Raw genomic sequence first — 16,148 nt, 5'->3', positions numbered from 1 at the left:
ACCAGGGTCATCTAGTCCAGCCCCCTGCACAATGCAGGAAATTCACAACTACCTCCCACACACACACACACACACACACAGTGACACTAGACACTGATTTCATTTGGATTTAATTTCAACCCGTTGGTTCTGGTCCGACCTGGGGCAACAGAAAACAACTCGGCACCATCCTCTATATGACAGCCCTTCAAGTACTTGAAGATGGTTTATCATAGCACCTCTGTCTTCTCCTCTCCAGGCTAAACATACCCAGCTCCTTCAACCTTTCCTCATAGGACTTGGTCTTCAGACCCCTCACCATCTTTGCAGCCCTCCTCTGGACACATTCCAGCTTGTCTACATCCTTTTTAAATTGTGGTGCCCAAAACTGAGCACAGTACTGTGGGTGAGGTCTAAATCACAAAGGAGTAAAGACAGTTTGAAGCGGGTCAGTGCCTTTCGAGTGACTAAGCTCTTAGAATTGACTCCTTCCTGAGAAGTGGTATGTTATCTTATTCAGCTAGTCACCAAGCAGGACTCAACTACTTTACTCACTTAAAAAAGCAAGTCTTTTTATTGATGTACTTCCAGTAAATATGTGTATATGCAAGTTACAAAGTCTTAATGTTCAGTAACAATGTATGGTTACAATGTATACTGTAAAGCAAGCAAGTTCTACATACTATTCAGTTTTAAAATCCAACACTTAAAATATAACAGTCAAGTCTGATTTAGTTCAAAGTATCTAATTCACACTCTAGAATAATATATTTGTAAAGCCATACATACCAATAGCCTCTTCTTGAGACCCTCTGAGAGAAGTCTGAAGTACTAGCCTTTCTGTGCCTGTATTTATACTGTTTCAGTCACCTTATGGATGTGAAACCGTTTCTCAAGGTATGTGAAACAGTTTCTCAATGTAAGTGAAACTGTCCTTCAATCAAGAAACGGTTTTACTGCACATGCTCAGTAGCCTTGTATTCCATTACCTTATTTGGACTTCCTTTTTCAGGAGATTATTTTGCTAACTATAAACAATCAGTTTTAAGCTTTATCATCACTCTACATATTCAATGTTAGTATCATTCTCATCTACAGAAAAATACATTTAATTTGAACCCATTCATTAAGTTCTAGGATCTAGCATTCATGTTTAAATCATAAAATACAATTATAGTTTACATTACAACATTATCAGTATCACATGAGTAGATAGAGAGCAGTCTGCATGTGAAGTCATTGGAATCTGACATTCGGTTTCTGCTTTTCAATGGTTATATAGGACATGAGAAACCGTTTCTTATTCCAGCAGTTATATAGGACATGGGAAACCGTTTCTCATTCCAGCAGTCATATAAGTCATGAGAAACCGTTTCTCCTTTGGGAAGGTCTTTGGTAATAATAGAATAGAATGTTGCTGGAAAATTACTGAAGCCTCTGATAGAGTAATAGAAGCCTCTTGTAAATAATATTCTGCTTCCTTTTAAAAGGAAATTAAACCTCTTTATGTATCTTTTGCAGTTTGTATGTGTAGTTGTGTTATATTCTGAATAATTCTGCATATGTACATTAATACCATGTTCATGTGCTCCAATATGTCAAAGCCTGTAGCAAGTTGCTTACCCGTAACTGTTGTTCTTCTTCCAGTAGCCGTCTGTGCATCTATATGACCCGCCCTCCTTCCCCACTGCAGGTGGTGTGAGTGGAAGAGGCGTGGCTGCATCCCTTCAGGCACCCCCAATGCACCGAGGGGGAGGGGATTTTCACATCTTTTTGTTGCTCTAGAAACATCTGAGGTCAGTTTCTGCACAGGTAGAAGACTCATCCATGTGAATGCATCGATGACCACTGAAAAGAAAGTCACTGGCATGCAGCCTGTCTTTCATGCGTCATTCTTGATTTCAATTGTGTTTTTTCATGATTAAATGCAATCATGGAGTCTGGTTCTGCTTGAGCCTGGACTTTAGGATATGTCATGGGGCCTCAGGTCAAGAGGGCCTCTGATTGAAGAGAGGGGAAACAAGGCTGTAGAATCCCTCCTCTGCCATGGAAGCTCAGCTGGGTGACCCTGGGCCAGTCACACATGTTCAGCCTAACCTACCAAACTGGGTTGTTGTGAGGACATCAATGAGGAAAGGAGAATGATATACGCTACTTCAGGTCCCAATTGGGGTGACATGTGGGGTAGAAATAAAGGAAATGAATAAAGGAAGGGACCCATTCCTTGCACTGCGGATTCTCCTTCAGGGAGGGGTGATGGTGGAGAGCTCTCGATGGTGGGAGATTTCATCCGTAAGAATTTAGATTGGTCCATGCTGGGCACTTGGATGGCATGGGGACTTGACTGGACAGTGCAAAGGTTTCCGATGTTATGTCATGTTGAGATAGACTAGCAGGTAATGCAGGAGAGGGGCTGGTGGTCATGGGATACATCAGCACCAGTGAAGTTGGTCCAGGAAGGAAAATGCAGGTACAAAAAAAAATTGTTCAGGGCATTCTTGTAGAATGAGCAAAGCTGCAATGTAATGGATCCGCTCGGGAAATGACTTTGGTTGCAGATGGGAGTTTTTCTCACGCTTATTGTCTTGATGCCTTGAACAAATATGTTTGCACGTGTTGTTGTGGCTCTCCTACCCCACCCCACCCCCACATATTGAATTGTTGAGCGCTTAGAGGACTGAGCACAGTTTCTGGAAAGGGAAGTCTGCTTCACTGACCTTTTCAGAGGTGTGGTTTTTTATGTGTGTGTGTGTGGGGGGGGGTAACAAAAGTGTGGGTGGGAGGATCCAGTAGACATAATGCAGCTGAAATGGCCAAAAGCTTTTGATGAAGCCCCTCACTGAAGGCTTCTGAATCAGCAATCATGGGATCAGAGGACGGGTCTTCCTCCTCCTCCTCCTCCAGTGGACTCAAAAACAGTGCCATAGCAGGAAGCCACAATGGGATAAATGGGCAGTTCTTGCAATGGAGGGGGGGTTTTGACCCCAGGGGGTCCCATAAGGACAGGTACATTTTAATGTGGCAATAGCTGACCTGGACTTGGGAGTGAGAGGTGTGGTGGTTTCATTTGCAGATGATGCCAGGTTGTGCGGGATGGTCAAAAGCCAAGCGGCCGAGAAAGAGATCTTGGGATCAGGGTGAAGGTGTGGCGAGGCAAGCGGGGTGCTGTGAGAAGGGGTGGCGGAGAGAGGGCCAAGTCTGGCCAGGGGGAGCTGACAGAGGCCGCGTCGCTCTGGCGCGCCCCCCCCCCATCCCCTCCTGGCCCATGGTGTCCCAGCCTGGCTGGCTGGCTGGCGCCGCCTTCTGCCTGGAGCCCCACCGCAGGAGGAGGAGGAGGAGGAAGGGGGGGCGCGCGCGACTAAAACAGCTGCGTCGGGTGGGGCGGTGGGCTTCTCCCTGGGCCCAGGCGGCGCCCCCCCGCCCCACCCCCGCGGAGATTGCAGCCGAGCATCGCAGGCCTCGGGCTGTCAGCTGGCCACAGGGCCCGGGGGGGGGCGGGCCGGCTCTCCCACTCGTGGCTCCGGGGGGAGGGCTGCGCGCGTGGAGACCAGCCCCCCCTCCTGGGACAGCCGTGGGCCTCGGCGGCCGTGGGGGAGGGCGAGAGGCGCCCCGGCCGGCGGCTCCGGCGGCGGAGGGGTTAAGTGGGGCGGGGCGGGCGGCTCCTCCCCCTCGCCCCCCTCCCCCTCCCCCCCGCTGGCTCCGCGCTGACAGCCGCCGCCCGTCCTGCCCCGCGCAGCATCCTCGGCGCCCGCAACCACGGCTGGCGGCGCGCCGGGACCGGCCAGGACCGCACGGTAGGTGCCGCCGCCGCCGCCGCCCCCCACCCCCGAGAAGCCGCCCCCTGCGCCCACGCCCTTGGCCGGGCGGGGCGGGGGGGGCTGCCGAGATGCCCCGGCCGGCCGGCGCTCCGGGATGGCCCCGCGCGGGGGGGGGGAGGGCGGCGGGCCGGGCCAGGGAGGGGGGCGTCCTTGGCCCGGGGGGGGGAAGGGAGGAGGAGGGGGCGGCGGCGGCGCGCTCTGGCCGCGCGCCCCCGCGCCACTCACTGCGGCAAACGCTGCGGCTGGTGCAGAAGCACCGGAGGAGGGGGGGTTCGGGGGGGTCTTTGCCGGGCCCTTTTGCCTTGCTGGAGGGGCGGGGGGGGGGCGCCATCCAGGCCAGGCGGGCGAGGGGGGGGGGCTCCAGGGCGCCCCGCGGGCGGCCCCTGGCTTCGGAGGATGGCGCGGAAGGGGGGGGCGCGTGGCCATTACGCCGCGAGGGCAGTCGAGCCCCCCCCTCCCCGTTGCAGGTGGGAGCCGTCGGCCCCCCCAGGGAGAAGATGGCCAGCGGCAGCGTGGCCTCGGGGGGATGAGGTCTGGCTGGGGCCAGAGAGCACCACTGCCGCCGCCCCCCGCGCTCCCCCTGGCCCACCCGACAGGGCTGTCGTGAGGAATGGAAAGAGGGCTGTCCCTTGCCTTCTGCCCCCGTCTCTTTGGAGGAGGACTGGGCAGGGCAGCGTGAGGGGCCGAGGAGGACCCGCCCCACTCAAGGGGCCGGAGCACACGGGGCCCTCAGCCCAGTCTCCGCTTCATCCGAAGCCACTGCACGGGCCCACCCCTGGGGCGGGCAGGTGGGGCCGCCTCCGGGCCCACGGGTGGGTGCGGGGCTTTTGCCGGCTCCTGGTGCCAACTCCCACGTGGGTTCTGCCTGACTGCTTCCCATTCATTGCCTCCAGCATGGCGGCCCCAGTTGTGCCCCAGGGCTGCTAGGACAGATGCTCGCTTTGTGCTTTGTCCTTTGCTGCTCCTGCGGGGGGGGGGGGCTGGCCCTGGCTCTGGCCCTGGCCCTGGCCCATTCTCCTGAGCTGTTTGCCGCTCAGGGACTGAGCCACTCCGGCTGCGCCCCGAAGCTGGAAGCACCACCGAGTTCCTCTGGCTAAGCCCAGAGGGCAGGCTGAGTCCGAGATGTGGCTCCTCCGCCTTCTGTCCCGAAGCTCTTCGAGGGGCTTAGGTGGTTCAAGGCAGAAGGAGGGAGGAGTGGCCCCGGTTTTGCTCGAGCGAGAAGAGGCGCGATGCTGGTAGTCTCTCAGGCCCTGACTCGGCACCGGGTGTGTGGCCTTGGCAGGGAGTGGGGCCCTGACAACAAGCGCAGCAGCTGCTTTATCGGTGAGTGGCTCATCCCAGTGGCATGACGACGACACATCGCACAGAACACCATATACTGCCCCCACCCCACCCCGCGCTTTATCGACTCAAAGAATTTAGATTTTCTTTCACCCTGAATGCAGCAATAAGTCGGGTATGTTTAGTTTCTAATGCTCCTCAGCAAAGAGGGATTTTTGTTCCTTGTAGCTGTTGCTTTCCAGGGCAAGAACAAAACTGCCCCCCTGCCTGCCAAAGCACAGGTACCGCCTGACAGCAGGTGCGCTGTCTCTCCAACCGCTGACAGGTGAGCTAAAGGGCTTTGGTCAGGTCTGCAGCCGTCGCTGTTTGCAAAGCGGTCCCTTGTCCACCCTGGTGAATAGCGTGCCTGTTAGACACACGGCAGACCGGCAGTCCACAGGGAGCAGAGAGCCAAGGCCAGCGATGCTGCTGCAAGAGGCAGAGATGCTGGGAGCGGTTGGAAGGGGGGACGGGACACCAATATTGCTGACAAGAAGCAAAAGAGAGAGAGGGACTGGCATATGCCCAGAAAAGGTGACATGGTCCAGAAAGGCTTTACCAAGGAAAGGCGGATGGACATGGCACAGAAGGGGGGCGATGGCAGGGCACCTTGAGCTGAATGAAGGCTTGGAGAGAGAGAAGGGGTGGAGGCAGGGGAGAAAGGGCTGAGGCGGGGGAGAAGAGGTGGACACAAGGCCCTGGAAATTCTGGGAGAGGAAGGTTATGGGACAGAGGAAGCAGCTGGCCAAGCTTTGCCCAAGGAAACACAACTCTCTAGTTCAATAGCTTTACTCCCTAACCCAGCCGGCCACCAACAGAGGCCCACCTCCCCCCCTTTTGATATTCTGCTCTCAGCTAGAGGCAGCAGCTCCCACCTGAAAATGTTAAAGCACATGCCAGTAAAAAACTACAGAAACTGCAACTTAAAGCACTATAAAAGTATCATAAAATGAACACAACAAAAAGCATAAAACAGCACATTAAACATTCCACCACAAATTGCCAAATCAGTAGTGGGACAAAAATGGCAGATTAAAATCTATATCATTTATTCACTTCATCTATATCATGTATTTACTTAAATTATATTCTACCTTTCTTCCCAATGGAGACCCAAAACACTCTCTAACCAGGCAAAAACAGACGTGGAAACAGCAGCAGTAAACCCACAGAACAGAAATACAGACAACTGCTTAGCGAAATCTCCCTCTCCTACTCTTGAGGTTTTAAAGCAGAGACTAGATGGCCATCTGTCAGCAATGCTGATTCTGTGAACTTAGGCAGATCACGAGAGGGAGGGCAGGAAGGGTTGCGTCAGTGCTTGGCTCTCATGGCCCTTTCTTACATGCCCAGGCAAATGCTGAGCGCCACTTTGAGGTGAGGAAGCAATTTTCCTCCAGGCCAAACTGCCATCTTCTGGGCATGGAGTAGGGGTCACTGGCGGGTGGGGGAGGAGGTAGTTGTGAATTTCCTGCATTGTGCAGGGGGTTGATGACCCCGGTGGTCCCTTCCAACTCTATGATTCTAAAATGAACAAAAGGCTTTTGGGTAAGAGAAGAGTTTCACTTGATGAACTCAGGGGCTCCCAATCAAGTTGCTAGGTAATAGAATCATAGAATTGGAAAGGACCATCAGGGTCATCTACTCCAACACCCTGCACAATGCAGGAATAGGTTCAGGACAGACAAAAGGAAACACTTCTTTATTCAAACTAGATGGCTTTAAAAGGGGATTCGGCAGATTCATGGCAGAGAGGCCCATCTGTGTCTACTGGCTATCTCGAGTAAAGGGAATCTCCTGATCAGAGCACACCTCTGAATAGTGGTGCCAGGTGACAGCATCAGGGGAAGGCGTGGCCTCTATGCCCTATTGGTTGGTAAGGCAATGGGCACTGTGAAACTGCTGTGTGAAACAGGATGCTGGACCAGATGGACCACCAGTCTGATCCAGCAGGGCTTTCTTATATGCTCTTATGTTCTACAATTCAGGTGCCACCTGCCTCTGGTTGCATCCATGGCAGCGCAAAGGGCCTGCAGCCCATTTTTTGTCCATCGGTAGGCATCATACTGTGAGGGGATACCTTGGTGGGCCATAAACGAATGTAAATCAGTTGGTTTTCCTTCCCTTACAGGGCTTACAGACACAAAGCGTAGTGTGGATTGGGGCAACAGCTGCCTCACCAGGAAATCCTAGGGCTGGAGCTGGGCACAGACCAGGCTTTGCTTTTTTAAAAAGGCCCTGGGCACAAGGATCCTCAGAGGTCTTCTGTTCATCTCCTCATGGTCCAAGACTAGTCAGGCTACTAATAGACGTCAGATGGAGCCTCCCCTCCATCTGCTGAGGTTGCTGCCTACAGCCTCTGGCATATTCTAGTCAGTGACCCAGCCAGCCACAGATTTCTGCTTTAGGCCTCTTCTTCAGAGTTGGTTGGGAAGCAAAAGATCTGATGATACTGGTGGAGGAAGAAAGCTTCCATGGAGAAAAAGAAACCTAAAAATATAAGGAGAGTCCTGCAGGATCAAACAAACAGTCCATCTACACCAGTATCCTGTTTCCCACAGTAGCCAGTCATTCCCCATTAACTCTGCTCGGATGCGTTCTTCAGGAAGATTGCCTTTGAATCTCTAGACTAGAGGAACAACAAGTAGCATATTTTTTGTTTGGAGATCAGCAGTTTTAGCCTTTGAGTTCCTTCAGAACTTTCAGGGATGTGTGGACCTGGTGACTTGTTCATTTTTGGCAGTCCTACAACTTCATTGCCAATTACCTCCACTTGACTTGGCTCTTCAGACAGTTCCCTGAGAGCGGTGCTTCTGGCATGCCTGACGTCTTTGGTCCTGCAGACCCAAAGTATTCGTTCATACTTCTCTGCAGTCTCAGTCTCGTTCTTTGGGAATCCTATCAGTCCTTTGTGACTGACTGGTTCCCTGTTTCTGATGCATTTAAATAAATTCTTATGGTTCGTAATGTTTTTAACAATATTTTTAGAGCCTATTTGGCTCTATACACGGAATGGGGAGCTGTCAGAAAGTGTTGTCTTGGATGTTCTGGGCTCGGAATATTTGAATTTGTTGTGAGTATAGTGCCGTCAGGTCACTTCCATCTCCTGGTGACCCCGTGAATCAATGTCCTCCAAAACATCCTATAGTTAACAGCATTGCAAACTGCAAAACATCCTATCACACAGCTCTTGGAAACTGAGGGCCATGGCTGCCTTGACTCTATAGATTGACTCTATAGTCAATCTATCTCATGTTGGGTCTTCCTCTTTTCCTGCTGCCTTCAACTTTTCCTAGCATTCTTGTCTTTTCTTGCCTTCTCATAATGTGACCAAAGAACAATAGCCTCAATTTAGTAATTTTAGCTTCTAGGGACAATTCAGGCTTGATTTGATCTAGAACCCACTGATTTGTCTTTTTAGCAGTCCACGGAATCTGTAAAACTCTCCTCCAGCACCATATTTCAAAGGAATCTATTTTCTTCTAGCTGTATCTGAAGAAGTGAACTGTGGCTCACGAAAGCTCATACCCTACTAGAAAATATTTTTGTTAGTCTTTAAGGTGCTACTGGACTCTTGCCCTTTTTGACTATTTTCTTCCTGTCAGCTTTCTTCATTGTCCAGCTTTCATACCCATACATAGTAATAGGGAATACTATGGCATGAATTAACTTAATAATAATAATACATTTTATTTGTACCCCACCCGCCCCTGACAAAGCTGGGCTCAGGGTGGCTAACATCATAAAACACAATATAATATATCAAATGCAAATACAGTACAAATAACAATCTAAAATAATTACTTGATCTTGGTTGCCATTGATACATCCTTACCCTTTTCTAGCTCCTTCATGGCTGCTCTCCCCAGTCTCCATCTCCTTGATTTCCTGGTTGCAGTCTCGCTTCTGGTTGATGATGGAGCCAAGGAATAGAAAGTCTTGAATAATTACAGTTTCCTCATTGTCCACCTTAAAGTTGAGTAATTCTCCTGTAGTCATTACTTTTGCCTCCTTGATGTTCAGCTGCAGTCCTGCTTTGGCACTTCTTTAACTTTTAGCAGTAATCATTTCAAGTCTTCACTATTTTCTGTCAGTAATGTAGTATCATCGGCATATCTCAAACTTAATGTTCCTTCCACCAATTTTCACTCTACTATCATCTAATTCAACTTCCCTTATGATATGTTCTGCATGCAGATCAAAGAGATAGGGAGATAAAATACATCTTTGTCTAATACTTTTGAGTGCCCAGCTTGCTGGGGGTAAACTGTAGACAACTGGGGAAGGCAATGGGATACCACCCTGGAAACACAGTCTGCCTAGCAAACGTTGTGAGGTGACCTCACCCCATAGGTCAGTAATGACCCGGTGTTTGCACAGGGGACTACCTTTACCTTCACTAATACCTTTGCCAATTGGAAGCCATCCTGTTTCTCCATATTTTTTCCTAACAGTAGCCTCTTGTCCAGAGTACAGGTTGTGCATCAAAACAATCAGATGATGTGGGCACACCCATTTCCTTCAAAACCGGCCATAGCTTTTCATGATCCACACAGTCAAATGTGTTGTTGTAATCTATGAAACACAAGCTGATTTTCTTCTGAAATTCTCCCATGTGGGCCAGTATCCCATGTAAATTTGAAATATGATCTCTATAGAGTTGGGACCACCAGGGTCATCTAGTCCAACCCCATGCACAATACAGGAAATTCACAACTACCTCCCCCACACACATACCTAGTGACCCCTACTCTGTGCCCAGAAGATGGCCAAGGTGTCCTCCCTCTCATCATCTGCTTAAGGTCATAGAATCAGCATTGCTGAGAGATGGCCATCTAACCTCTTCTTAAAAACCTCCAGGGAAGGAGAGCTTACCACCTCCTGAAGAAGCCTGTTCCACTGAGGAACCGTTCTGTTAGAAAGTTCTTCCTAATGTCTAGACGGAAACTCTTCTGATTTAATTTCAACCCGTTGGTTCTGGTCTGACCTTCTGGCGCAACAGAAAACAACTCTGCACCCTCCTCTATATGACAGCTTTTCAGGTGCTTGAATATGGGTATCATATCATGGAAGAAAAAAAGGAGGGGAATAAAACCCAACCTAAAAACAAAAGCTGGATACCCAAGGTTGGGTGAAAAGAATATATATATAAGTTTATGTATAAATACTGAAAGTATAATTTATTAGAAGCGCTATGTAAAAGTTAAAATTATTTAAAAGCATTAAAATAGTACAATGGCATTTCCTGAGGTTGATAACTGTAACCACATACCAAATGCGTTTCGGCCTATGGGGGCCTTCATCAGTGGTTAATTAAAACCCTTTGTTAAGCCTGCACACATTTACAGAAATACATTAATGAATACAAATACAAACAATTCAAACCCAACCAGGCATGTGTATATGTTGTAAATTCTATTCCCAATTACTCAAACATCTGGTATAATAGGTTATTGTTGTAATACTGGTTAGTAGAAGTCTCTCATATACTATGTGTGCAGGTATCAACCTAGTAAAGCAGTCTGCTCAGACAAGTCTCTCCCATCCTATAATTATGCATTTGATTTTTCCTACCTAAATGCACAACTTTACATTTATCTTTTTTGAAGTGCATTTTATTGGTTTTAGCCCAATTCTCCAGCCTGTCAAGATCATCCTGTATTCTGGCTCTGTCTTCTACTGTATTTGCTACCCCTCCCAATTTAGTATCATCTGCAAATTTCATAAGCATCCCCTCTATTCATTTATCCAGATAATGTATAAAGATGTTGAACAATACAGGGCCCAGGATGAGGAACCATTAGCAAGCACTCTTTGGGTGCAATCTGTCAGCCAGTTACAGATCCACCTAATAGGATCTAAACCACATTTCCCCATTTGTCAATGAGAATACTATGTGGGACCTTATCAAAAGCCTTACTGAAATCAAATGTCCACAGCATTCCCGATTCATCAAGGTAGTAACTTTCTCAAAAAAGGAGATAAGATTAGTCTGACATGACTTGTTCTTGAGAAATCAATGCTGGGTCTTAGTGATCAGATCCATCCTTTCTAAATGCTCAAGGTCTGACTGTTTCATGCTTTGTTCAAAAAATTTTCCCGGCACAAATGTCAAGCTGATGGTTTGGTGGTTACCCGGATCTGTCAGGCCTGCTTTCCACTGCTCTCAGCAGCCTGTCAGACTGTGAATGTTTTAGTTTCGATTCCACCAGGTGCCTCTCAAAGTCGGACTTGCTAACTGCTGAATTCCTGTCCCAGCACTATCTCCCGTGGGAACGGCTCCTCGTTAGAGGGGGGGCCCCCGCCATGACCCGTTGTGACTAGCATTTTCCCTTATAGGCCCTGCACTGTGCTCCCAGTTTCCATTCATGCCAATTTACCTGTAGCTCTGCAAACCTGTATGTTTTCCAATAAATCAGCTCTCTTTTGGATTCCTCGTCTGTGGATGCTGTTTGTGGGATTACCACGGGGACAAGTGCTCACAGGATCCTCCTTTTTCCACTTCTTGAAGTTGGAGACAACATTTGCCTACCTCCTCACCTGTTCTCTAGGACTTCTTAAAAATAATGGACAGAGGCTCAGAAATTACATCTGCAAGTTCTTTGAGTACCCTTGGATGCAATTCATCTGGCCCAGAGGACTTCGTTTCATTTAAAGAAACTAGGTATTTGTGCACTACCCCAATGCTAATCCTCGGCTGCAAATCCCTTCCCTCATTATGCGTTCTGTTTATGCCATGTTGAGACTGAGGAAAAGTAGGAATTGAGGAGTTCTGCCCTCTCTTCATCTCCTGTTACAATTTCACTTTCCAGTCCCCACAGTTGGCTTATCTTATCCTTGTTCTTATTCTTACTCTGAACATAGGAACCCTTTTTTGTTGTGTTTAGCATCTCTTGCTAGCCTAAGCTCATACTGAGCTTTCGCTTTCCTAAGACTCTCCCTACAAGCACTAGTTATTTGTTTATGTTCCGCTTTGGTTATAAGGCCCTCCTTCCACTTCCTAAAGGATTTATTTCTAAAATCTTTAAAAAGCCATTTATGCAGCCACCCTGGCCTCTTTAGGCTCCTCCCATTTTTCCTTCTCACAGGAATGGTTTGGGATTGCGCCTTCAGTATTTCATTTTTAAGAAACTCCCACCCTTCTTGAACTCCCTTCTCCTTAAGTATTTCTGACCATGGGATTCTACCCAGCATAAGTTTAAATTTGTTAAAATTTGCTTTCTTAAAGTCCAACCTATATGTCTGACTATGCACAGTTTTTTCTTTTCCCAAGATTGTAAATTCCAAGATTAGATGGTCACTAACACCCAGGGTGCCTACTACTTTAACCTCATCAATCAGTTCTTCCGTTGGTGAGAATCAAGTCTAAGTTAGCAGATCCCCTTGTTTCCCTGTCCCTTGGATATGAGGGTGATCTGGCTGCGACATCTGTCACCCCATTGATCGCCAGGGTTGATTCGGCTGATCTGGTAGGCTAGGCAGGTGTCCCCTACCTCCCTCACTGCTCCATCTCTGTCCCTCCCGAAGCTATGTGCTCGGTGGAAGAGGATGACCATCCCAGATAGGAGTGTACCATTCTTCGGTTTCCCTGTCCACTTTTTGGAATAGGAAGTTGTCAGTGAGACAAGTCAGGAATTTATTGGATCTTGCATTTTTAGCAGAGTTGGACTTCCAACAAATATTCGGGTAATTAAAATCTCCCATGACCACCATGTCCCATCTCTTTGAAAACTTTGAAATCTGGTCTAGGAGTGTCTTATCCAAGTCCTCTGCCTGGTTTGGTGGTCAATAACAGACCCTCACCATAATATCAGTATTATTTCTTACTCCTTTTATTTTTACCCATACTCTAGGCTGAACTACCATGCTCAGATTCATGTAGTTCTTCACAAGTGTACACATCTTTGACATACAATGCTACTCCCTCCTTCCTTATCTGTCTATCCCTTCTAAACAGGTTGTACCCCTCAATCTTAACATTCCAGTTGTGAGTGCTATCCCACCAAGTTTCAGTAATGCCAATTAGGTCAAAATCCCCTTCCTGTATTAGGGCTTCAAGTTCTTCCTGCTTGTTTTCCATACTCTGCATATTAGTGTACAGACAATGAAATCCACGATTTATGTGCCCCCCAGATTTTCGTGTCTGAGCTTACCCGCAAATCTTTACTGTTCTCATTTCTAGTTAGTCATCATGCTAGGCTTTAAGTTCTTGTCTTGCTCCCCCATAGGATTTAGTTTAAAGCCCTCCTTATCAGGTTTGCGAGGCTCTCACCAAAAACATTTTTTCCTACTCTTGTGAGGTGCAAACCATCTCAATAGAAGAGCTTCATCTCGAAAGCGTAAGCCATGGTCCAAAAATCCAAACCTTTCTTGACGACACCATCTATGCAGCCAGTCATTAATTTGATGTATTCTTCTTTCCCTTACTAAGCCATCACCTTCAACAGGAAGAATTGACGAAAAAACAACCTGCGCCCCAAGGTCCTTCATCTTCTTACCCAGAGCCACATAGTCTCTTTTAATACGTTCTGGGCTGTGTTGGGCAATATTATTTGTTCCCACATGAATGAGCAAGAAAGGGTAATAATCTGTGGGCTTTATGAGTCTTCCTACCCTTTCTATCACATCCTGAATATGTGCACCTGGTAGGCAGCAGACCTCTCGAGACGACAAGTCGGGTCGGCACATTTTAGACACTGCACCTCTCAGTAGAGAATCCCCAATTATCAGAACGCGCCTTTCCTAAATTGGGGAGCAGAAGATCGAGTCCCCTCATGCGCAGGAGGATGAGAAATTTCTTTCAAGCTTTGGTGGGGGGGATTGCCCTTGTTCCCGTGGTCCAAAATCAGTATCTTTGGGGAGATCCTGGAATTTATTGCTGAGCAGCAGAGGATCAGAATAACTCCTGTGGGTCACATTCTTCCATGCACCCTCCTGTGTTACTTGTGCCTCCATTTGTTGAGATTCCTTACTCTCCTCCTCCTGTTGCCCCCTCAAGAGTGCTTCATGTGTTCTGTCCATGAACTCTTCACCCTCCTTTATAAAATGAAGTATGGACAAGTGTGCCTCAAGCCCCTGTACATCTTCTCCTCCAGCAGGGCTACCAACTTACCCTTGCTGCAAGTGTAGCAAGGCTATTGTTGAACACCTACAGACCTGTCTGCTTCTGTCAGCTCCTGCAGGTCATCCATTTTGGCCTTCAGGAAAGGAAAGCGGGTGGAGTGGGGCAGTTGAGACCAGCGACACACTGACAATTAACCCCTTTGTTGTGGCAATAGCCTCTTCATCAGGTGAAGAGAGAGCTGCTGACAGAGGAGGTGGGGCTCCTCTAACAGTGTTGATGGAGGAAAAGAAGGAAGAGGGCTGGAGAGAAAAAGACACAAGTTGGGGGTCTGGGCAGGAAGCAAGAAAGAGCAGGAGTGTATCTGACTAAGGGAGAGGGGCAGGAACAGGAGACCCAGAAGGATAAATCTGACTGCAGGGAGGGCTGAAAGGGCAGACGAGAGGAAAGAGAAAATGGGCAAAGGGGAAGATGGAAGGGGGATTTATTTATTCTTCGTTTACAATCTGCCTTTCAGAATTAGAAAACAATTGGAGAACAATGTAATAGAACAGTATTATACATTCCTCCCCCAACAATATTTACAAAGCTACAAAAAAAAATTCACAGACATTAAAACTACCACCTTTATTAGAGCCAGCGTGGTGAAGAGCGGCAGACTCTCATCTGGAGAACGAGGTTCTATTCCCCACTTCTCCACATGAATCCTGCCCACTCAGCCCTCGCAAAAGAGAGGCAATGGTGAAGTGCCTGCGAACGGCTCTTACCTTTAAAACCCTACGGGGTTACCATAAGTCATCTGTGACTTGATGGCACTTTACACACAGACATCTCCTTTATAAACAATGCCCTCCTGAACTGGATGCATTCTGTAGAATGGTGGGGAGGGGGCTTCTGTTTGAGAAGGGAGCTGCTTGTGTGTCCCTCAGCCATGGCAGCAAACACGGCTTCACAACTGACCAAACAGGAGCCTGGGGCTCAGCCAGCAGCTTTGACCGCCCCCCCCCCCTTCAGAGGATTGGTCTGCCTTTTTATTTTCAAAAGCGCTGTGTAGACAACAGGATTTCTTTAGTTCAAACCTGTGCTCTCGCTTCAGACTTTTAGCACTAGTTTTCTCCGTACTTGGTCTTGGAACAAGCTGTAGCTCAGTGGTAGAGCATCTGCTTGGCATGCAGAAGGCCCCAGGTTCAATCCCCAGCATCTCCAGTTAAAGGGACCTGGCAAGTAGGTGATGTGAAAGACCCCCTGCCTGAGACCCTGGAGAGCCGCTGCCAGTCTGAGTAGACAATGCTGACTTTGATGGACCAAGGGTCTGATTCAGTAGAAGGCAGCTTCATGTGTTCAAGAGCGATGGAAGTACTTACAGATCTTTCCCATTGTCTCTCCCAAAGAGAGCGGAGGAAAGGGTGGAGAGGGCAGCCCCGTCATACAGTCAGGAGCAGCTGCTGGGGCAAGGGAGAGCTGCCACCAAATGCCACTGTGACCTTCTGCAGGGGGGCAGCTGGCCTCAGAGCTTGAGCCAGGCAGGCATTCCTCCACTGGGCACTGGGAGGCCAAGGCCAGGACCTGGGGCTGACTGCACTATAGCAGAGAATGTACTGCAGCATGAATAGTGAACATCTGTGCTTGCTTTTTGAGATCCTGCACAGTGGAAATCAGGTGTGGTGTCATTGAGCTGGGCTGGGGCTTATGAGGAGGAGCTGGAGACCAGAGCAGCCAGGGCAAGAACTGTGGACCTTGGCCAAACTTGTAGGGATTCACTGCTGTGAGACCCTTTCATTCACACTGGTTGATTTATGTTTGGAATTGGAAGGGAGGGGGTTGTGCAGACTGTGGCATTTTTTGAACAAGACCTTTTCCTGCTTCCTCAGACCAGAGGACCCTCCACCACCAGAGTGAGGACCTAGAAACTGTCATCCTAGTCAACCCAGATGAGCAGAGCGTTGTGTCAAAGGTAAAGGCCAGGGGTC

This window comes from Euleptes europaea, chromosome 20 (genome assembly GCF_029931775.1).
Source record: "Euleptes europaea isolate rEulEur1 chromosome 20, rEulEur1.hap1, whole genome shotgun sequence".
NCBI classification, from domain to species: Eukaryota; Metazoa; Chordata; class Lepidosauria; order Squamata; family Sphaerodactylidae; genus Euleptes; species Euleptes europaea.
This window is presented reverse-complemented; position numbering follows the sequence as displayed.